The sequence below is a fragment of the Manacus candei genome, unplaced genomic scaffold (assembly GCF_025592945.1).
Source record: "Manacus candei isolate 608988 ecotype Guabito, Panama unplaced genomic scaffold, ASM2559294v1 h1tg000022l, whole genome shotgun sequence".
In the NCBI taxonomy this organism is placed as follows: Eukaryota; Metazoa; Chordata; class Aves; order Passeriformes; family Pipridae; genus Manacus; species Manacus candei.
This window is the reverse complement of record NW_026138070.1, coordinates 5,596,642-5,619,472: the sequence shown is the minus strand read 5'-3', so window position 1 is coordinate 5,619,472 and position 22,831 is coordinate 5,596,642. Positions and strand designations below refer to the sequence as shown.

At 44.9% G+C, this 22,831-nt stretch overlaps 1 long non-coding RNA gene across 5 annotated transcripts; it reads right to left on the bottom strand.

The window, feature by feature from the left end:
* Positions 1-137: 137 nt before the first annotated feature.
* On the bottom strand, positions 138-22,341 carry LOC127470670 (uncharacterized). 5 transcript variants are annotated; one of them, XR_007904362.1, is made up of 5 exons: positions 21,890-22,341; positions 8,031-8,166; positions 2,839-2,926; positions 1,743-1,974; positions 138-1,172 (listed from the first exon to the last, which is right to left on the bottom strand). It is a non-coding gene; the product is annotated as an uncharacterized LOC127470670 (long non-coding RNA). The 5 variants fall into 5 exon arrangements; XR_007904364.1 differs by having other exon boundaries at positions 2,467-2,926; positions 8,069-8,166; XR_007904361.1 differs by having other exon boundaries at positions 8,069-8,166.
* Between the last annotated feature and the right edge of the window lie 490 nt (positions 22,342-22,831).

The following is a 22,831-nucleotide window of genomic DNA, read 5'->3' as shown; positions in this document are numbered from 1 at the left end:
AATTTGCTGAACTGATCCATTAAAAGCCAACTGGTTGCTCAGTCAACCAGAATGTGACTCAGAGAATCAGAGATCAGATTATTTGAGTGGGACTCTCCAAGGTCATCCATCCCTCGCAGGGACATCCGAGGTGGGCACCACAAGTGAGGTTCCAGTGATTGCAGATCCCTCAGCCCAGATCTTTGGGGCATTTGCTGCCAGAAATTCCATTTTTGATGTGGACCCAGGCGAAGACATGACTTGATTTTGAAATATTGAAAAGGGGGTCAGACAGAAGTGATGCACAGTTCCACCTGTGTTCAGTGACAGAACATTTTGAACAAAAGAATTTAAAAATAATTAAAACCCTGGCTTCCTAAATGTTGTTGGATATTTAGAGTCATCCCCTTTCAAGGGAGTTTTCAGAACATCCTCATCAGTGTCACGAAAGTAGAAAAACAAGTGAAATGTTTTCTCCTTGTTATGAAGGAAACACACTCGTATTTCCCATGAAAGATGTAGCTCATGAAACAACAAATTATCCTCCTAATTAGCCCAACTGGCAGAAGAATTCCCCTGAAACACAACTTGTCCTCAGAACTAACTCAAGGGAGGCCTTGGAAACCTTGAGTTGTGTCAGACTGACTTCTCCTGCCAGGGTATCCCAGTTTTTTGGAGGTCAGTTCTAGGACCAGCCGTGCTTCTGAGCAGCTGCCTCTTCCATCCCAGCTCGATTTTCCTGCAGCTGGAGCTCCAGGACACAACAATTTTTGCCTGGGACAAGCCCAACCCCCAGTATTTTGGAGGAGAAATGAGTGGATTTGCATTTGTGTGCCTGTGCTGGGTTAATTCCTGGAGCCATTTGGTTGCACAGGCAGGAGATTTCCATAGGAAATCCCTGGCTGATGACAGTCCCAAACCCTTCTCTCCCCATCAACCCCATCTCTGTGTGGCTGCTGGACCTTGTTCCAAGCCCATCTTTTGCACATTTTTAGGTGCAGGTCAAAGACTTACCTGGGGTCTGTATGAGAGAATTAGAATAATTTTGTCTGCAAAGCTCTTTGATGTCTCTAAAGCTCCCACTTAAAACTTCATGCTTGGTTTATGTGGCTGCCCTCTCATCCTTCCTTGGGAAAAGTCTCAGTGCCTGGATGTTTTTCAGTCCATGTGCCTTCCAGAGGTTGGGACGCAGCCTGGAAACAAAGAAGAAATAAATTGTTTTATATCTGAGGGGTTGAATGGGGAGATGAAGAGAGCTGGAGTGATCTGCTTGAAGTCACATATTTAGATTACAAATAATACCCTGGCTGATCTCAGGAGTGCCCAGGTTTTCAATAAATGATTTACAGAGCAAGAACATTAAGCAGCAGCAGCATTTCGTGGGGTGCATAACCCAGCAGATGACTAAGCCATCCAAGTCCTACTTGTGCCTTATCAGCAGCTGGTCAGTTGAGTTTTCTCTTTTAATTAAGAAATAGGAAACCAAATCTTTCTCTGGTGTTTGCAGAGATGAGAATTCTCGAGGGCTTTATGATCTTGGAGCATCAACCTCGAGATTCCAGGCCTGGCACTGATGTATTTGTGCTGAAAGTGCAGGTTCTGCCCTTTAAAAAGCCCCATGAAGTCCAGTAGAGAAGACCTGATTATGTATTTTTCATCTTTGCAAAGGTTAATGTGTGACTTATTGCACTTCCTACCAAAATGTTCATTTTTGTGGTTGTTGAACCAATTCAGCTGTATCTGGATTGTCAACAAACTCTCACCTTAATAATCCTTCCTTGGGTAAATGATGAGTTAAAAGGGAACCAGAATTCAAGTGGCAGTTGGGTGAAAACTGCAGGGTTTAAGTGGAGAAATCCAAATATTCGTCAGATTTGGGGTTAGAAGAACCAGAATTGTTAAATGCTGTGTCCTGGGGCACTCAGTGAGCCAGCAGTGAAAATTCCAATGTCATCCTGCAAAAATCGTGGATTGGCCATGGACTGGGATGATGAGCTGTGGAGAAGGAGAAAGGAAAATGAAAAGACCACATGCAGAGCCAGTTCAGGTGTAGCTACACCACAGGACATCACTGACACCAAAAGTTTGTCAGGAGACAAATGATCCAAGGAAAACACTGATGGCTGCAGGAGAGTGTCCATGGCTTTGGGCTGGATAGAGACAGAGGATCCAACACTCCCTGCCACACAACTTTGGACTTGATGATCTTGGAAATCTTTTCCAACCTTAATGATTCCATTTCCTACCAACAATTCCTTTCTGAGCCATTCCCAGAAGCTCATTCACCTTTTTTTTTCTCCCACTGAGCAGCTCCTCCAAACAGGCCTCAAACCCCGCTGGGTGTCTGATCCAATATCCCAATCCTTTGTTCCTAAGAAGGGCTCAGAGCAGTGCAGACCCATCCAGGTGTTTATTCCTCTCATCCCAGGGTTACATCCCCTTTGGCATCACCTCCTGCATCACCTGGAACCTCTTCCATCCTCCCACCTGTCCTCAAATCTCTTCCATCCTCCCACCCGTGCTCTTGGCAACTCCTCGGAGCGAAAGGCCTGGGATTAACCCCCTGGAATCCTGGTTTGGGTGGCAAACCCTGCTCTATCCAGGCTGCCAGAATGACCAAATTCCGTGCAGGTGGGGCGAGTCCTCTCGAGGAGTGGCCGACACACGAAACCCAACCGTGTTTGTGGGAGCAAAGTTCAGCCCAAGGCACCACCTGGCAGGTGAGGGATGGGAGGCAGAGCTGGAGGAACCTCCTGTGCCCTGAGTGAAGCAAGCAGAGGAGGAGGGTGTTTCCCTGCCCAGGAAGGTGTGATAACCTGGAGGGGTGACTCTCTGTGGCTAAAAAACCACACTTTTTACCAGAGTTGCCACGAGGTCACGAGGCCGTTTCGCCGCTCGGAGGGTGACACGAGCGGTGGGCAGGTACAACCAGCTGCTCCGGGTTTATCTGATGGCAGAAAAGGAAGTTTTAGCATCTCAGAGAACCTTCAAAAATCAATCTTAATGTTTAATAACCTTCAGCCTTTCTCTCTGCAAACGGACCCACCCAATCTGCCAGACCTCAGGGGTGTTGCCACGGAGCACAAGTGAAAGGTGAGATCACACACAACAAACACACACAAACACAGCACTGAGAAGCCCCAGGAGAGCCCTCAGCATCCCATTTCTGCCCATCTCTGGAGGCTGGCAGTGTTATGTATCTCTGTTTTCAGCTGCAAGAACTGTTCCTGTTCCAACCAAAGCAAACAGAGGGGGGGAAAAAGAGCCCAATGTCAGCGTCCTTAAACTGGTGTAAGTCAAATTTCTGAACGAAATCTCTGCCACAGGCAGGGACACCACCCAAATTTCTGAATGAAATTTGACTCACTTTTTAAATGATCTTAGACACAGCACAGGATTTTGAGCATCCAACTTTAAACCCCCCTCCCTGGAGACCTTGCTTGCAGAGATGCTGAGCCCCAGCCCTCACTGAAAGCACCACATTCCCTCCTTTCCAAGAATTTCACAGTCCCACATCTGAACTGAATGAAGCCTTTGCTGTGGGTCATCAGTGAGTCCCATCCATCCTCCCTCCATCCTCCTCTGGGGTAAAACCAGAGGGGGGTTTTTAAGCTCCTAAGCAACGATCAGAAAGTTTCTGCCCTTTCCTTCTGTCCCTCCTCCCTGCCTGTGCCACAGAGCAGCATCTGGGATTGCTGAATTCCCATCTGCCTGCTTCCCACTTGGACACAGGTGAGCAAAAAGAAAAAAGGGAGGGGAAAAAAATAAAAAAAAAGAGGAGGTGTGGTGGTGTGGGGAACAAAGCCTTTCATCCTGATAGCAGCAAGATTTTAGATCTAAAGAGTTGGGGCTCTGAGATGCTTTAAATTGAGGGTTCTGGCTGCCAACTGCCAGGCTGAAGGTAGGGATTAGTTTTCACCCAATCCTGGGTTGTTCAGGCCGTGCCTTCCCTGCCCTTTGTTTCCTCTTGGATCAGTTAAGTGGAAGCAGGTGTTTCCCTGCCCTGCTAATCTCCAGCACAGTCAGACAGGCCCAGCAACTGCTCCCTGTGGCCCAGACGTGGAAATGGAGCCAGGACTGGGTGGCAGTGGAAGGACAGGGTGGCAGTGGCTCCATCCTGTTTAAACACTTGTCCTCTGCCAGGCAACTTTGGTTGCCGTTGTTTTCTTCTTCACAATTTATCCTCACACAGACCTGTGTTCTTCAGATGGTGATTCCTAAAGGGAAGGGAGGTTCTTTTGGGCTGCTTTGGGAAGCTCTGGGAGCTGATCCATCCATGGGATGTGTCAGGGTCCTGAATGCCACCCCAGTGAAGTCCATGGCAGTGCTCTTGTTGCAGCCCAGCAGCACCCCCAGAACACACAGCCCACAAAAGGACACTGTACCTGTTTTAGCAGCACACATTTGCAAATGCCACCAGCCCCAAGATTCTGCTTTAGAGCCAGACCACCCCAAAGATCTAATCGAATTTAATCCCCTCTAATCACAACTGCAAACACAAAACCCTTCAGCTTTGGGCAGAAACTCTGTCCTTCAAAGTTGGGCAGCCCTGAATCAGGCTGGGTTTAAATGTTTGGTGATTTACACCAGCTCCTTCCTTGTGCTCAGAGCTGCTGGAACACGAGTTGAACAGAGCTGTGGGGAAGCTGGGTTAGTTAGGCTGGGATCAGACCACAGACTGGCCAGGTTACACACTGAGTTAGTGCTCTCCTGAACCTGCCAAGAGCTGCATGGACAGACCCACAGCACCATGATCTAAATAAAGGCAAGAGCTGAGATGGGGTTTTAGTGGCTTTTCCCACCACTACAGAATGTTACACTGGGCAGTGCTGGGTTAATTCTAACCTGAGCAATTCTGGGAAACTGAGAGAAAAGCCAGTTAATTGTGACCAGGAGAGAGAGAGGAATGGTTTACATGTTCTTTGCCTCTCAAGAGTTACCAGCAGCAGAGCTTTTCCTGCTGTCACAGCCCAAAGAACCTCTGACCATTAATCTCCTTTTCTTCTCCCCGCCCACAAATTATATTGTTTTATTGGGACAAAGAGTGATCCCTTTCCCCCCAGACCTGCTTAATATGTAATCAAGAACCTCTTGGGCAACAGGATTGCACTGAGAACACCTCTGCCCACACACTCAGAGGGTTTCAATCCTAACAGAATCATGGAATGGTTTGGGTTGGCATTTGAAGGTCAGGGAGTCCACGGGCAGGGGCACTTTCCACTACCCCAGGTTGCTCCAGCCTGGCCTTGGACAATTCCAGGGATGGGGCAGCCACAGCTTCTCTGGGCAACCTGTGCTAGGAAAGGATTCCTTCCTGGATTGTGAGCTGGACAGCCCCGGGCTGGCTCAGTGGAGCAGATCTGCAGCTCCCATCGCGTGACAGAGCAGATCCAGCCCTGACTCCCCCAGGGCCTGGTGCCAGGAGGGAGCAGGAAAAGGAGAGTCAGCACTCTGGTTCTGCAGAGAGCAGAGCCCGTGGCGTGGCCTCCTCTGAGTCACCTGCCCAGGTAACACCTCAGTGAGCACCTTCTTCCTCCTCCCACCCCTCCCACCGCCTGTTGGAACAGCTTTGCATGGAGCTGCTTCCCTAAACCCTGCACCAGGAAGGGGGGAAGTCCACAGAGAGGAAAGGACCTCACAGCAAAGTCACCAAACCCACCAACACCCCTTAAATTATCCCCTCTGTAAACCTGCAATCACCCAAGAGAGGCAATGGTTAAACCCAGCTCCTCCCAGCCCAATTCGAAGGTTTCTATATTAAGTCAATAAACTCACATCAAATTCAGGTCAGGAACTATTTGCTCAGGGTCGGGTGACTTCAACTCTGCTAATCAGCCAGACACACCTTCCCTTTTGAACAATCTCCCACATTAGGGCTGCACTTAAAAACAGGTTTGCTGCAGATCAAGTCAGTGAATTGCAGCGTAAACACCCACAAACCCCGGGAACAATGGGGGCAATTTTCACTCCTAAGAGCTGTGCAGACTGCAGATTACACCCAGAGCGGGGTTACACCACCCAGAGGACCCAGAACGGGTCACAAAAGGCTCCAACAGCCGGAATAGACCATTGTTGTGGCCAACAGGGCCAGGGAGGTGATTCTGCCCCTGGACTCAGCGCTGGTGAGGCCACCCCTGGAGTGCTGTGTCCAGTTCTGGGCCCTCAGCTCAGGAAGGACATGGAGGGGCTGGAGCAGGTCCAGAGAAGAGCAACAAGGCTGGGGAAGGGACTGGAGCACAAGTGCTGTGAGGAGAGGCTGAGGGAGCTGGGGGGGCTCAGCCTGGAGAAGAGGAGGCTCAGGGGAGACCTCCTCACTCTCTGCAACTCCCTGACAGGAGGGGAGAGCCAGGTGGGGTTGGTCTCTTTTCCCAGGCAACCATCAGCAAGACAAGAGGGCTGGGTCTTCAGCTGTGCCAGGGGAGGTTTAGGCTGGATATTGGGAAGAATTTCTTTGCAGAGAGGGTGCTCAGCCATTGGAATGGGCTGCCCAGGGAAGTGGGGGATTCTCCATCCCTGGAGGTTTTTAAGAAGAGACTGGATGTGGCATCAGTGCCATGGGCTGGGAACCACAGCGGGGTTGGATCAAGGGTTGGACTGGATGATCTCTGAGGTCCCTTCCAACCCAGCTGATTCTGGGATTCTCTGATTCTATAAAAGAGGCAGGCTTTGGGTCAGCGGGCGATAAAATCCACCCTTCTGGAAGTTCCCTCACTTCAGGTGGTGTTTGCTGCTGAAGCCAACCCTGTCCGTGCTGAGGACAGCAGGGATTTTGTCCCTGCCCTCTCAGGAAAGGCGTGTTCAGCCACCCAGAGTTGCCCAGCTCTGGCACAATTCCCCCCTGGCCACTTCCTTCCCCAGTAAATCGAATTTAAGGCCGTTGCTCAACACTTCCCAAGGCCTTTTCCATCCTTTCTGGGAGGTTCAAAGCTTTGCTGAGCCTTCCTCTCCCTGCACACCTGGGACCACACACACAGCAATTCCCTCTCCTCAAATTCTAAAGGTGCTCGTTGTATCCCAATGTCTGGTGCTTGTGTTCCATTGTTCTCCTGAATTTTGCACCTGGAGCCTTTAAAGCTTTTAAAGCTCTTTTTATTGGGCAAAATACCCTTTGGAGGAACAAACACCTGATTTCAGCCTTTCCCACTTCCTCTCATTTCCAATTCCACCCATATGTGGAATATTCCCATATTCTAGCCCACTGATATTCCAAATTAACCCTGTTCCATCACTTGGAGCAACCTGGACTAGTGGAAGGTTGTCCCTGCCATGGAATGAAAGGAGCTCTTAAGGTCCCTTCCAGCCCAAATGGAATATCAATATCAGCAAAAAAATTGATGGGATATCAATATCAATAAAAAATTGATGGAATACTAATATCAATAAAAAATCAGTGGAATATCAATATCAATAAAAAATCGATTGAATATAAATATCAATAAAAAATCAGTGGAATATCAATATCAATTAAAAAATCGATTGAATATCAATATCAATAAAAAATCGATGAGATATCAATATCAATAAAAATCAATGGAATATCAATATCAATAAAAAAATCAATGGAATATCAATATCAATAAAAAAATCAATGGAAGATCAATATCAATAAAAAATCAGTGGAATATCAATATCAATAAAAAATCGATGAGATATCAATATCAATTAAAAATTGATGGATTATCAATATCATTAAAAAAATCAATGGAATACCAATATCAATAAAAAATTGATGGAATATCAATATCAACAAAAAATCAATGGAATACTAATAGCAATAAAAATTGATGGAATATCAATATCAATAAAAAATCGATGGAATACTAATATCAATAAAAAAATCGATGGAATACCAATATCAATAAAAAATCGATGGAATACCAATACCAATTAAAAAATCGATGGAATATCAATATAAAAATAATCAGTGGAATATCAGTATCAAGACTGGTGTGACTTTGACCTGAACTTGTCTTTCAGGTGAAAACAAAGACGGGGGGGAGGGAGAACTCCTCCTTTTCCAGAGCCATCCTCTCCAATTCCAGGAATCCCACCTGTGCTGCAACGTGAGCCGGTCCCTGCAGTGCCTCACCTGGCGGACGGAGGGGAGGTCACGCTCGGGTCCTCCCTCCCCTTTTCCCCGTGTTTTCCCCCGGGTTTGGATTTGGGATCGGGGCGTGGCGGGGCCACCTGCTCGGGAAACAAAAGTCGGGAATTACTCACGCAAATCCCACGTGGGGAATGGCAGGGACAGGAGGTGCCAAAGCCACACAAAGTATAAAATATACATTAAAAAAAGACAGGAGATCTCAGCATGTGAGGTGATGCCAGCAAATGCTGCACCCTAACTACATATTTTCCCCCTTTTCCAGACCTGTTTTTTTACATAGGAGTTTATTTATTTCCCCTTCCCAGACCTGCTTTGCACACTGGAGTTTATTTATTTCCCCTTTCCTGACCTCCTTTGCACACTGGTGTTTATTCCCCCTTTCCAGACCTGGTTTTCTACACAGGAATTTATTCCCCTTTTCCAGACCTGCTTTACACACAAGAGTTTATTTATTCCCCCTTTCCAGACCTGATTTTTTACACAGGAGTTTATTCTCCCTTTCCAGACCTGCTCTACACACTGGAGTTTATTATTTCCCCTTTCCAGACCTGCTTTGCACACTGGAGTTTCTTTATTTCCCCTTTGCAGACCTGTTTTTTTTACACTGGAGTTTCTTTATTTCCCCTTTCCAGACCTGCTTTGTACACAAGAGTTTATTTACTTCCCCTTTCCTGACCTGGTTTTCTACACAGGAATTTATTCCCCTTTTCCAGACCTGATTTTTTACACAGGAGTTTATTTATCCCCCATTTCCAGACCTGCTTTGGACACTGGAGTTTATTTATTTCCCATTCCCAGACCTGCTTTGCACACAGGAGTTTATTTTATATCCCTTCCAACCCAAACCCTTTCTATGTCTCTATGATAATCCAAACTAATAATCAAATAGCAAAACTCAGATGTGGAAAAACTCCCCAAAATTTTGAATGGCTGGTCAATCATCCTGAAAATTCCTCTTGGACAGAGGCCTGACTGCAGCCTCTGAGTTGTGTCAGCAAGGCAGCTGTAAAATGGGAATAAAACACCACCTGATCTGGTGTCTCTGTATCTGCTGCACCCAGTTTTAAGTTGAGGGCACCACCAGGCCAAGGAGTATCAGGTCTCATCCTCAGGGAGCAGCAAAAGAAAAAAAAAAGGACACAGAAATAAAAAGAAGACCCAAATCACAGCTATAAATGTGCAAGAATACAGCCAGTTTTCCAGCTCCTTAAAAAAAAACTATGTGAGATTTTGGGACCAACTCCTGCTTCGTCCCCAGTAAATTGTGGGTGATATCAATGACATGTGGTATTTTATATATATAATATATATATATGTTACAACTCCAGCACCAAAACTGCAGCTCTGGCATGTCTTCTGCTCCCCAAAGAGCCAAGAAGCCAGGCAGGGAAAGGACATTTCCAAAGCAGATCAGCTTTGCATGGATAATTCAAATGAGGGAAGCCAGGAGTGCTGCACTGACTGCAGGTGTTTGAATTCCAAAGGGCACAGCAAGGAAAACACAAGGAATCAACTCAGCCAGGGGGGTTCCAGGGCACTGCAAAGGGAAAATATCCCAAATCCTGAGGGGTTCACTCAGCAGTGACCCTTCCCCACAGTCTCACTTGGGTGTTGGGTGGTAAAATTGGTCTGGGGGGGAAAAAAAACCAGGAACCAAAGTCAGAGGGTAGAAAAAATTAAGGTGGTGAAACCTCTCCACCATCTCATGGTTTCAGATGTTTCACAGGGAGCAGTTTGGAACAGAGAGATGCCAAACCCTCTGAACAGGAATGTCTGGAATACCCTCAGACAAGATCATTTTAAGGTCCCTTCCAACCCCAAATATTCTGGGATTTGGGGAAATAAACCCCTTTATGTTGGACATCACCCCCACAGCTCCATGGCAGAACTGAACCAGTCAGTCAAACAATTTTTTTGACCATTTTTTTTCACTTATCAAATAGTCTCCACTTCCATATTATAATATAATACAATATAATATTATAATATAATATAACATTATAATATAATATAATAAAATATAATATAATGGGACATGATGCACATGAGACTCAGCCCAGGTCAGCTCTGCTCTTTGGGGTGTGGGGGAAGCTCCAGTGCCCCATCAAACATTCAAACCCTGAGAAGAAGCCAGACAAGTTGTCTTAACTTGTTTTTTAGTGGCCTGGAAAGGTTTTATATTAAGAGAAATTTATATGAAGAAGAAATTAAGGTGGTGAAACCTCTGCAGCACCTCGTGATTTTGGATGTTTCACAGGGAGCAGTTTGGAACAGAGAGATGCAAAACCCTCTAAACAAGAATATCTGGAATACCCCAAACGAGATGATTTTAAGGTCCCTTCCAACCCCAAATATTCTGGGATTTGGGGAAATAAACCCCTTTATGTTGGACATCACCCCCCCAGCTCAATGGTAGAACTGAACCAGTCAGTCCAAAACACCATTTTTTTTCACTTATAATAATAATAATAATAATAAATATATAATAAATGTAATAATTAGAATATATATTAATAAATATAATATATTACATATTAAAAATAAAATGTTATATTATAATAAATATAATAATAATAATAATCTCCACTTCCCCATCACCTTGTTTTGAGGTCTAAACAACATCCCACGTGCTGCTGCTATTCCAGCTGGGATTTGCCTGCTCAGAGGGAGGTTTTTCTCAGGAGAATCACTTGGAGAAGTTGGATCATCCCTGTAGCACCTGATTTCCTTGGCAGGTGCTGCAGCAGGCACTGAGTGGGGCCTCTAAATCATTTAATATCCTCTGACATCATCCAATAACATCAGCCAGTTTGGAACACAGAGATGCAAAACCCTCTAAACAAGAATATCTGGATTACCCCCAAACCAGCTGATTTTAAGGTCCCTTCCAACCCAAACCATTCTGGGATTCTCTGATTCTCTTTCCTGAAGGAAGAAAAAAAGGGGAAGGGATTTGATCTCCCCAACATTCTCTTCCTTGTGAACCACTCACCCCAAACTGCTCCCAAACCTTTCTGCTCACTCCTGCCCTTGCTTGCAAAGGGAATTGATTCCAGACCTTTATTTTTTTGATTCCAGACTTTTTTTTTTTGATTCCAGACCTTTTTTTTTGATTCCAGACCTTTATTGTTTCCAGACAACCCTTTCACACATCACACCCAAACCCCTGCCAGGGAAGGAACACGAGCAAACACCAATCTCGGGGTGAAGTTGGGTGGCACAGCTTTTAACTCTGCTCAGAGTTCAGCCCACGAAAGGATCAATTAAACCAAATATTCCACTGCTCTCCCCAGTCAGGGCAACTTTTTCCATCTCCACATAATGAAGGATCTGCTCTCCAGATTTAAAGTTAATGGTTTTGGTCATTGCTTATAAGAATTATCATATTTCCCAGACTACCAGGGTGTCTTCTGAGGGCATTTTCCCCTCTGCCTTAATTAGATTGGAGCAGGCAGATAAACAAGGATAACAATTAGTTCCAAAACTAATCACTGTTAACACTGCAACAGTTCTGCAACTCTAGAAATTCCCTAGTTGGGAAAACAGGGATGTAAAGTAGCACCAAACAGTTTATTATATGTGGGCCAAGCTAAGAGACAGAGCCTGTTTTTCATCTGATTTTTCATTAATTTCCCAAGTTAATGAAGCAGATGGTACAAGCAAATCCCATGGAATTATGCTTACAGCAAACTCTGCAGGGTTCTGGTGGGGATTTGGGGGGGTCAAACCCAGAGAAATCTTGGAAAAGACTGAACAGAAAAAATATCAGGGAAGGAAAATACCTCCTTTTCCTTGCTCTGGACGGGTGAGGGCTGTGCAGCTGCTCATGGCCAGTGAGGAGAGAGGAATTCACTGAACCTGCTGATGTTTTGGGGTGATCCAGCAGATATTCACAGAATCCCTGAGGTTGGAAAAGCCTTCCCAGCCCATGGATCCCCCCTGTGCCCCATCCCCACCTTGTCCCCCAGCCCAGAGCACTGAGTGCCCCGTCCAGCCTTTCCTTGGACACCTCCAGGGCTGGGCACTCCAAACCTCCCTGGGCAGCCCCTAGCAATGTTTAACAACCCTTTCCATGAGGAAATTCCTCCTGATGTCCAACCTGCCCCTCCCCTGGCACAGCTGGAGGCCATTCCCTCTCCTCCTTTGCTGGGAGCAGAGCCTGACCCCCCCCGGGTCTCCCCTCTTGTCAGGGAGTTGTGGAGAGCACCAAAGTCCTTCCTGAGCCTCCCTTTCTCCAGGCATTTTTTGGGGCGGTTCAGAGCAGGAAAAACTCAACTCTGAATTTCCTGTTTGACTTTTCCACCCTTGAACAAACAACCTCTCCTTCGAAAGGCGCCTCAAACCCAGCGAGTCCCGACACGTCCCCTCTCCCTCCTGGCACCCTCCAGAGGAGCCCCTCTGGAAAGGCCACTGGAGCAGCATTCCCAGCCCAGCAGCTGCCTCTGAGCACGCCCTGAGTCATCCTTCCCACCAGGGCATTGGTAGGAAAGGGTGTTGGCCGAGCCAGGAAGCTCCTTGGATGAGTCACTGTGGAACACAACCCTACCTCGATGACCTGGCACGGCCCCGGCTCAGCTCCCCCAGGCCAGCCCCAAACCTGCTGCTGCTCCTCCCACATCGATCCTCTTGGAGAAAAAAAAAAACCTCTCTGCTGGTGGCAGGAATTATCGAGCTGCTCATTGAGATTGAAATCCAAGAGATGCCTCGTTGCATATAAAGAGCCGGTGGATCATCAGAATGAAAATAACTGCGAATAAAGAACGAGGAAAAGCAAATATTTGCCACCCAGACGGACAAAATCGGTTTCTGGCAGTTTCACTCCAATTGTTGGGTGATTTTCAGCGCTGTTTGTAAGCATTTCCTGTGCTTACAAAGCATTACAAACACTCCTGCTACCAGATTTAGAAATAAATACCATCAACAGGTGAAGAGGTTCTGCCCTCTGCTCGCAGAACTCTGTGCCCTGTGCTGCTGAAAGGGCTAAAAACCAGGATTTATATCAGCTGGAAGAGGCCAAAACTCCCTCTTTCTAACCTGTAGGTCATTGATGAGAATAAAATCACCCTTGGAAGTGGCAGAGGAGCTGCCCTGCAGTTTGGAGCTGCAGGAGAGAGTTTTGTTCTGTTAATCATTTAGAGCACAACTAGGGCTGAATTCACTATATATATATATATTTATTTATTTATTAATGGATCAAATACCCAAACTCGATAGGAGTGTTACCAAACCCCCAGATCAGCAGGTTTTTGGTGTGTCTGTCCACAGGTGATGCTGTTCCTTTGCTGGAGGAGCAGCAAAAGTGGGTGATGTCTGTTCAAAACAAAGGTAGGCTGAGCCCAAACCAACCTGGGAATAACTACAAGCACTGCAGCCCAGAAATTACCACCAAAAAGTCACATAATGTTCTTTTCTAAGGAGCTCCTGGGCAAACGGAACCATTTTATGCTCCTTTTGTTTTAAATTAATTTATTTTTGGATGTATTTGAGGATGTATTTGGGTTGTTGGGGTCCATTCCAATTAAACCCGTGCTGGAGAAGCAGCAAAGTGGGTGAGGTTTGTTCAAAACAAAGGCTGGGATTGTCAGCTGAGTCAACCCCAATCTTCTTGGAAGAGGAGGCAAAAGGACACAGCATTCCCTGAGAGGAGCCCAAACCAACCTGGAAATAAGTACAAGCACTGCAGCCCAGAAATTACCACCAAAAAGTCACATAATGTTCTTTTCTAAGGAGCTTCTGGGCAAATGTAACCATTTTATGCTCCTTTTTTTTTTAATTTATACATTTTTTGATGTATTTGAGGCCATGGGTTGTTGGGGTCCATTCCAATTAAACCTGACACGAGATTTTTGGGGAAAATATTTCTCCTTCTCCCTTCCCAAGACGTGAATCCTTCCCACACAAGGGAAGTTCTGGCAGGGAGGTGGAAGAGGAAGAAGGCACAGAAAAGATGTGACATTGTTGTCTGTGCTGTCATTTATGTGTTTTAACCCCAGAACTTCAGCTTTTCAAAATGACAAAAAAAAGTCTCACTGGCTGAATTCAGCCCCTACCATCAAAAAAAAAAATGAACTTTGGAACTCCAAATTCTTTTTTTTGTTGTTTTTTCTCACAGCATCCACAACTTCAGGAGCTCCATACCTTGGAAATGTCAGCCCTGAGGCAGGAAAATACCCTGGCATGTGTTTAGGAACTGGAAGCAAGGGATGTAAAACCCTGAAAAGCCTTCAAATCTGCCAGCTGGGCTTTGATCACTGCTGCAAATGGGACTCACTAAATCACTGGGGGCTCCTGAAAATTAAGAACCGACCGTGAACTTGATGGATGGGGCTGTTTTCCAGTGGCTGCTTCAAAACAGAGATGAAAAAAAAAAAAAACCAAAATAAAACAAGAAAAAGGAATTTTTGCTTTTTTTTCTGCTCGTGGCAAACAGGAGGGATGAGCTCAGGGGAGGAAAAAAAAAAAAGGACCATAAAGCAAATTAACCACGGGGGCCTCCAGGCGTTGGCTGCAAACAGCTCATTCCTTTGAGATGAGGTACCTCGGGGGGGAAACAGGAGCAGCAAAAACAAATGACAAATGGAAGCCCAGGGATGCAAATGATGAAACCAGGAGAATGTTGTGAAAAAAGTTGCAGGGTTGTGAGGGCTGGAGGTTTGGGCTGTGCATTCCCCAGCTCTCTGTGCAGAACAAGCCTTTAGATGAGCCCATCCAAGTGCTCAGGGCAGAAATAATTCTCTTTTTCCCCCCTTTTTTACATCATGGATGTAAAAAATTCCCTGGCATAGGGGAGTCTCGTTTTGCTGCTGATGGAGAGTCCTTTTTCCTGCCCCATTTCCACACAGGAGCAGGTTCAGGATCCTTTGCCCTGCCCATGAGGCACCAAATTCTGTGCTGGGAAATTCTGTGTCACAGTCCCCTGTGCCTGGAGAGGGCTGACAGCTCAATTTAGTCCTGAATCTTCTATAACAGCATCAATCCTTATATATCTTCCATTAAAACTTTAGTCCATAGATATTCCTGAATCCCCTATAACAGCATCAATCCTTATATATTCCATATCTTCCATTAAAACTTTAGTCCATATATATTCCTGAATCCCCTATAATAGCATTAATCCTTGTATATTCCATATCTTCCATTAAAACTTTAGTCCATAGATATTCCTGAATCCTCTATAACAGCATCAGTCCTTATATATTCCATATCTTCCATGAAAACTTTAGTCCATATATATTCCTGAATCCTTTATAACAGCATCAGTCCTTACACAGAGATGCAGTGTTTAGAAATGGGTTTGGCAAAGCAGAAAATCCCACTGTCAGCTCACAAACAGAGGATTTTTCTCTCCCTTTAAAACACTGGGATTGTTTTGTGGGGAATGTTAAAACAGTTTTGTAAATCCCCAAAATCCACTTGTCCCGGAGGCATCACAACTGAGGAAAACCTCCCGTAATTTATTGTCATCCAGACCTTTTTTTTTTTTTGATTCCAGACCTTTTTTGAATACAGACCTTTATTGTTTCCAGCCAATCCTTTCACCCAAACCCCCTCCCCAGGGTAGGAAAGGCCCAGATCTCAGACTGGAAGGTGGGATGGGCCCTTTGCAGGAAGTATCAGGTGACAATATCTGCAAAAAACCTGGGTCACAGCCTCAAAAAAAAAGAAAAAAAAAATCCAAAAAACCACCTTGCAGGGTGTTTGGGGAGCTCTGAGAGGCATCTCTGCTCAGCCTGACTAGTAAAGGAGTTTCTGTAGTGAGGATTTGTTCAGCCTGAGCTGGTTATGTCACCTCTGGGTGCCTCAGTAACTCATTAACTCTCAGCTTATCTCTGCACCCTCTCCGTGCCCCTGATGCCAGGCTGGGTGTTCTCCCCAGCGCTCCCTGGGCTGAGCAGGGTGTGCCAGGCACGGCTGCACTGGGGAAACTGGTCCTGGGCTGTGCCAGGGCTGGGTGACACCCACCAGCCCCTCCTCGGGGCTCTGCCACCCCCCCAGAGTCACCGACTGTCCTGAGCTGCAAGGGACCCAGAGGCATCTTCAGCCCATCTCCAGGACACTCCAACCACCCCACCCTGTCCCTGAGAGCGTTGTCCAAACACTCCTTGAGCCCTGGCAGCCTTGGGGAGCCTGTTTTACCACCTCAGCTGGCACCTTCCTTCCTTCCTCCCCTGCCTGGTGACCCTTGAACAGCTCCGGCGTCTCCCGCCTCGCTCCGTGAGTGCTGCAGCACAAATGGGCAGGCAAAGGGGAAACCCAAAGCTTGGAGTGGGGATGTGGAGCGTGGACAACCCAGTCTGCCTCCCAGCCAGGCAGGAATTCGCTGCTGGGAATCCACTGCCACCTCCCAGGATGGGTTGGGTTGGAAGGGACCTCCAAGATCATCTCGCTCCACCACAGGGACGTTTCCCGCTAGCCCAGGTTGCTCCAAGCCCTGTCCAGCCTGGCCCTGGGCATTCCCAGGGATGGAAATCTGGGAATTCCACACTCATGGAGATCTGGGAAGCTTTTAAAACAACCAGGTTTTCTTTCCAGTTCTGACACTCGAGAGGGAAACAACACAAAGGCAGAGAATGATTATTCAGCTTAATTAATAGCTCAGAACATGCTCTGCTCCTCTCTGAAGGAGAAGAGCTGTTGGAACAGGTCACAGCTCAGTGGTCCTTTCCTTGCCCTGGTGGGACTGGAATCAACACTGGGAGCTGACTGGAATTCCAGGGAGGATTTATGCAAGACTGTGAGATCCCTTTTCCATTTGTAAGGGAGCAGTGAAGGAACAGGGAAAGGCAAAGACAGGTAACAGGAAGAAATGAGCATGAGCCATGACTGATCCAAGATGATTGAGATATATATATATATATATTTATATATTTATATAAATACATGGGTTTGGTTTTTTGGGTCTTTTTTTAAGCACCTTGAGGATTTGCTCCATTATATTCAGACTGGCATTTGATTATTAAAACAAACATTGCAGAGCTCGTGCCCTTCGTTTGCAAACGAAATCAGAGGCACAGGAGGAAGCTGTGATTCAAAGCTCCACTATTGAAATCAGGTTTGGGGTGGGAAATGCTGATCCCTGAGCTCAGACACGCTGGGGGTGTGTCAGAGACACCTGACAGGATATTAGTGTTTAATTATGCAAAGGGCACCTTGATTTCCAATGGAAATTAGGAGAGCCACTGGTTTCTTCAATGACTTCCCAAAGCAAAGTTAAAATATCCACAGGAAGGCAAGGAAAACATGTGATTTATGTCCTTTCTTTGCCCCTGGGAGTTTTAAAATAGACAAAACACACCCTGGACTTTTAAGGCAAGAAGTTAAGGTGACAGGGATTTCAGAGGTTTGGGTTGATTGGGGTTTTTGATCTTTCAGTTGTCCCTCAAATGGAGCAAAATTCCTTGGAAATGGAGATCATATATTTTAAAATTTCATTGGCCATGTGGATCCCAATCTTTAAAAAAAAAAAATCTATTAAAAATAAATCTATTTTCCCCTTTCCCAAAGGCTTGGGGGCTGATCCAAACATTTGGATCTGTGCTCAGGCTGCCTCTAGACAAGCTGTAGGTTGAGCTGCCCCTTCCCCACACACCAAAACCATCTCCAGATCTTCTGTTCCAACCTTTAAAAGTCCCTCAGTGGGTGAACACGTCAGGAATAATCACTCTGGCAGGAATAATCAATCACTCCCTGTCTCCTGATCCAAGTTCTGCTGGGATTGATTCCACTGCTGACTGATTCCAGTGGACTGACCTGAACAAAACCACCCAAATATCTGCCTCCATCCCCAAAAAAAGCACCCCCAGGGAAGCAAACCTGAGGAAGCAGGTGCTGTTAAACAAACTGCACTCAGGGGATGATTTAACAACCAAAGCAGCAGAAGATTAAATTAAAAAGCTCCAACTCCCATTAGTCCTTCAGTGTCCAGAGAGTGAGTGGACCCAAAAAAAGCTGGGAAGAGGTTGGAGCCCCCAGCATGGGAAGCAGTTGTGGTCTCCTCCTTGATCCCTGTTTTCCCAGCAGCTCGGGAGTTAAGCAGGAAGGCTCCTGCACCTTTTATTTGCCTTGGATTTGCCCCAGGTTTGAGTCATCACGTTCAAACAGAAATTAAAAAAAAAACAAAACAATCCAACCAACAACAACCCCCCCCTCGATGTGCTGCATATTCCAAAAAGGGCATTCCCATCCCAGCACACTTTTCTTAGCAGGGAAAGGAGCATTTTTGAATTAAGGTGGGCCCCTCCCTGCCTGTCTCATCCTCTGAAGGAAAAACCAGGATGTGCTCCCAGCGCTGAATAATCCTAATTTAGATGGGCTGGTGTCTGAATGAGACCCATTATGTCACATCTGCCTCTACAGCAAGATTTGGGTTTTCTGCAGCTCCACAAAGCTGGTGCTGGAGGTGGGACTGAGGGTTTTTATAGCAGCAGACTCTGGAAGGAACGTGAGGAATGCAGGGTGTAAACACATCACATCTCCCCCCCTCTTATTGAAAGACCTCAAATTTTTTTTCCCCCCCTCTTTTCCACTGAAGCTTTAGAAATTTAAATGAAACCCTGAGTGCAGCCTGTCCTCAGCCAGCAATTCAAAGCCAACAATTCACAGGTTTTTCCTGTTTAATCAGGGCTTGTGCAGGAACTTGAGGGAGCTTTGGAACCGGATCCACTGGCAGTTTGGGTTGAGCTGGGGGAAAAAATTGACCTCCAGCACATTAACCCCTCACTTTGCTGATTCACCCTGATTGAGGCATCACCCTGGACTTATCAATTAAATTATCACCCTGGAATTATCAATTCAATCCACTGGTCGTGACTCCTCTGGCTGGATTTGTTGTCCTCGTGGTGTGGAGGGGGTTTTACTGGATGAATGACAAGGAACCAAGGGCCAGGATGGGATCTAAACTCAGCTTTGGGTGATCCTGGGAAGCTTTCTCACCGACATCTCCCCTCCCAGAATTATCTTATCAATAATCTTATCAATCACATCATCAATTATCAAGGTTGGAAAGGCCCTCTCAGATCATCGGGTCCAACCACTGACCCAGCTCGGTGTTCACCACAAAAATCACATCCCCAGGGGCCACATCCACGTGTTCCTCAGCACTTCCAGGGCTGCTGATCCCACCACTCCAGCTGCAGGAACTGTTTCCACTCAGGGAAATCCTTTTCCAGCAGGAAAAGGATCCGTGAATGGCCACGGAAGGAATTATTCCCTGCCTGTCCTGGGTTCCTTTCCTTGGAGCTTCCCCACCCAAAAGCCTCACTGCCTTTCCCAAATCAATATTGCCAAAGGTTTGACCTTTTCCCTGTGATTTTTGGGGATTCATTTCCTCGTTTTTTACACTGCAGTTCCAAACCTACATTCCCAACTGAGGGGAGAGACACCAAGGACTGGCTCCAGCATCCTTTGCACCCACAGCACCTCGAAAGCTGCAGCAGGAGGCCAAGGAGTGAATAAATCCACCCTGATTAACTCATCTGAGAGCTTAACCCACTAAAAAGATCATTAGCACAAACATTCAAAGCGTGGAAAAAATCAAAGGTGCACCTAATGAGTTGGAATATTAACAGAAATCCAGGGAATTGTAAGGGGGGGGGGGGGGTTGAAATCAAAGGTTCCATCTGAAGAACCTCATTATCATCAGGTTGGAACCGTGTTCCTGTTGCTCTTTTGCACAGGCAGCAGCACTTGACATTAAGGAGGGAATAAATATTAATTAGCATTCCACCCTAATCAGGGCAAGAAGGTTAAACACTGTGCTGCCTTTAGACAGAAAAGTGAGAATTGCCTGAAAGTCCAAAGAGGGGAAGATTCCAAGTGTGTGGGAAAAGATCAGGAATGGTGTGAAAGCTGCCTTCACTTCCCTGCTTTCCATGGGCAATTGGGGGGAAACTTTAAATCCCATGAAAAATCATTGAACTGGGAGGGACTGGGAGAAGATTTGGTGCCTTCTGTTCTCATTCCAGGAAATTTTTAGCCAAGGATTCCTGAAAGCCTGAAGAAAAATCCCCCCTGGACCTGTTTCTATCCCTGCCCACACCTCCCTGGCAGAGACATCACACCCTGAGCTCTGTTTTTAGCATGAGCACCCCACTTCAGAGCTGAGATAATCTGGGGTCCCTCAGCTCCCTGAAAGAACTGGTTTCATTCAGAATTCCCACCAGCACTTCCCTGTTTTCTCCCTGGGAGTTTTGCAGCACATCCTTTATCCTGTTGCTCAATCCAGCAGATGTTCAGCACCTCCAGCAGCTTTCAGGGCCATTTGCTCAAGAGCCAAAGCCTCTTTTGCTTTAGATTAATGGATTTGGGGTTAAAATCCACAGAAAATTGAAGTTGGGATAAAAAAAAAAACACTGGAGAAAGAGAACAAAAAGTTCTAAAATGATCTCTGGGGCAACTCTTTTCCCAAGCTGATCAAAGCCCACAATACCCCAAATTCTTCCCCCAAGGCCTGTAGAACTTCTCCCCATGGATGGACTAACTGGGGGCAAGGAAGAAATGGAAAATGCTTGCTTTCTTTTTTTTTTTTTCCCCTCTTTTCAGCTCTAAAAATGAAAATTTCCCTGCTCTCCCCAGAGCCCTGAGCCAAGCCTGCCTTCTCTGTGTGCTGATGAGAGAATCCAAACCTCCACCACGGCCTGCAGGGAATCAATAAAGTGCTCCAAGTGTCTTGTTTTCTTCAATTTATGCTCCTCAGTGATGTGCAGAACGAGCCTTTCTGATTCAGGGCAGGCTGAGAGGGGGCAAATCAATTTTTGGGGGGGGCTCTTCAACACCACCAGACCTTGCAAGAAGCCTGTGGGGTGTTTTCATCACCCAATCAGTCACTGGGGTTCAAAATCAATCAATCAATCAATCGGAAAAATAAGTAAATTAGAAAAATAAATACATTGGAAAAGTTAAATAAATTAGAAAAATAAATAAATAAATTAGGAAAAATAAATAAATTAGAAAAATAAATAAATTAGAAAAATAAATAAATTAGAAAAATAAATAAATTAGAAAATAAATAAATTAGAAAATAAATAAATTATGAAATACATAAATAAATTAGGAAAATAAATAAATTAGAAAAATAAATAAATTGGAAAATAAATTAGAAAAATAAATAAATTAGAAAATAAATAAATTAGACAATAACTAAATAAATTTAAAAAATAAATAAATTTGAAAAATAGATAAATAAATTCGAAAAATAAATAAATTAAAAATAAATAACTAAATTAGAAAATAAATAAATTCGAAAAATAAATAAATTCGAAAAATAAATAAAGTAGAAAAATAAATAAAGTAGAAAAATAAATAAAGTAGAAAAATAAATAAAGTAGAAAAATAAATAAAGTAGAAAAGTAAATGAATAAATTAGAAAAATAAATAAATAAATTAGAAAAATAAATGAATAAATTAGAAAAATAAATAAATAAATTAGAAAAATAAATAAATAAATTAGAAAAATAAATAAATAAATTAGAAAGTAAGTGGTTTGTTTTGGGTTTGGTTTTTTTTCCTCCAAGGGTAATTCCCCTCCTGCCTCTCAAGGAATCATCTCCATGGCTGAGGATTTTCAGGAAGCACCAGAAAGCAACTTGCAGGTCCCTTTTTTAGGGCACGGGGCAGCAGGAACAGCTCAGTCACTAATCAGCACCTCAAGAAGTCACAGAGCTGCCGTAATTCAGCTGGAGGGTCTCAAAATTCAATATATTTCCCCCTTTTTGCTCCTGAACCACTTACAAAAGTGCATCAAAACCCTCCAACTGCCCCTCTGGAAAATCCTGTCTGAGGAGAGGAGAAAGTCCAACCACTTACTTGTTCTCTCCCGTCTTTCTTGTCATCCAGAACAGCCAAATAATCAATTTTGAAGCCTCAGGAAGCGACAGGAAAACGAGGTGGGAAGAAGAAGCCTCCGATGGAATCTGGGAAGTGGAGATTTATTCCTCCAAGTGCTGCTCAGGGCTGTTATCTCAGCCTTGGCTAAGCCAGGGAATGCTGGTGAAAATCTTTGCCTGGTACAATCCAGAGCCTCTTGTTTCACAGGCCAGGAATTTTTCACATTGAATAATTTTTAACTTCAGCTCCTGGGGAGGAAAAACCAGGGACTCTCTCTCTCACACACACACACACACACACACTGGCTGTTGATTTATTGCTTTATTTCCTTCATTTCTTCATTTATTTCCTTCATTTTTTGATTTCTCTCCTTCATTTCTTCATTTCTTTCCTTCATTTCTTCCCTCCATTTCTTCATTTCTTTCCTTCATTTCTTCCCTCCATTTCTTCATTTCTTCCCTTCATTTCTTCATTTCTTCCCTTCATTTCTTCCCTTCATTTCTTCCCTTCATTTCTTCCCTTCATTCCTTCCCTTCATTCCTTCCCTTCATTTCTTCATTTCTGATCACCTTTATTGTTATTTTTAGCAATTTTGATCAACTTTATTGTTATTTTTATCCATTCTGATCACTTGAATGTTATTTTATCCATTCTGATCACCTCCATCATTATTTTTAGCAATTCTGATCAACTTTATCATTATTTTTACCCATTCTGATCACTTCATTGTTATTTTTAGCAATTTGATCACCTTAATTTTTATTTCTAGCAATTCTGATCAACTTTATTGTTACTTTTAGCAATTTTTATCAACTTTATTGTTATTTTAGCCACTGTGATCACCCTCATTGTTATTTTTAGCAATTGGATCACCCTCATTGTTATTTTTAGCAATTTGATCCCCTTCATTATGATTTTTAG